This window comes from Mandrillus leucophaeus, unplaced genomic scaffold (genome assembly GCF_000951045.1).
Source record: "Mandrillus leucophaeus isolate KB7577 unplaced genomic scaffold, Mleu.le_1.0 Scaffold159, whole genome shotgun sequence".
Lineage (NCBI taxonomy): Eukaryota > Metazoa > Chordata > Mammalia > Primates > Cercopithecidae > Mandrillus > Mandrillus leucophaeus.
In genome coordinates this window covers 1,310,019-1,311,071 of record NW_012101576.1, presented here as the reverse complement: position 1 = coordinate 1,311,071, position 1,053 = coordinate 1,310,019, and the positions used below count along the sequence as shown (strand labels likewise).

The 1,053-nt window shown below is 52.4% G+C and overlaps 1 long non-coding RNA gene across 1 annotated transcript in view; it reads right to left on the bottom strand.

Annotated features, from left to right (window-relative positions):
* Nucleotides 1-900, bottom strand: part of LOC105536400 — a 29,712-nt gene extending 28,812 nt beyond the window's left edge. The window contains exon 1 of the long non-coding RNA XR_001005581.1: nucleotides 181-900. This is a non-coding gene — a long non-coding RNA (uncharacterized LOC105536400). The remainder of the gene's footprint in view (nucleotides 1-180) is intronic.
* Nucleotides 901-1,053: the final 153 nt, after the last annotated feature.

The following is a 1,053-nucleotide window of genomic DNA, read 5'->3' as shown; positions in this document are numbered from 1 at the left end:
CCTCAGCCTCCCAAGTAGTTGGGATTACAAGTATGTGCCACCATGCCTAGCTAATTTTGTATTTTTAGTAGAGATGGGGTTTCTCCATGTTGGTCAGATTGGTCTTGAACTCCTGATCTCAGGTGATCCGCCCACCTTGGCCTTCCAAATTGCTGAGATTACAGGCGTGAGCCACCGTACCCAGCCTGTATTAGTCTGTTTTCACACTGCTGATAAAGACACATCTGAGACTGGCCAATTTACAAAAGAAAGAGAGGTTTGATGGACTTACAGTTTCATTAAACCGGGGAGAACTCACAATCATTGCAGAAGGCAAGGAGGAGCAAGTCACATCTTACATAGATGGCAGCAGGCAAAGAGAGAGAGAGCTTGTGCAGGGAAACTCCCTTTTTAAAACCATAAGATCTCATGAAACTTATCCACATCATGAGAACAGCACAGGAAAGACATGCCCCCATGATTCAGTTATCTCCCACCAGGTCCCTCCCACAACACATGGGAATTATGGGAGCTAAAAGATGAGATTTGGGTGGTCACACAGAGCCAAACCATATCATCCCCCACCCCTCCAAAGCCTGCCCCCAGCCCCTGCCTGAGCTCCCATAGCCTCTAGTCTGGGTATCATGCTGGGCTCTGAGAGCTGCTCTCCCATTTCCCATCTTCTTGCTCAGCAGTGGGAGGCATCCTTTACAAAGAGAAGACAGGCCACTGTCACACCCTAAGTGATGTAGCCCCCACCCTTGGACAATCCCTTGGTCTCTTATTCTCCATATCACCCCCTCCACTCCAACTTCCTGGTCTCCAGCTGTTGCTCAAATACAGAGGCCTGTTCCCTCCTGCCTCAGCTCTGGAGACATGGTGTTCTCTCTGCCTACCACATGGGCAGTTCCTTCACTTCCCTGATCACTCTCTTCAGATTGTAGCCCCGGGGTCTCAGCAGCTCGGGCGGCGGGAGGAATGGCAGCGGCCAGGCAGCCCAGTTTCGCGAAGGCTCTCGGCGTGCTGCGGCCCACAGGCACCCAGCACGCGCCTTCCCCGCCGCCGGGATGCTCA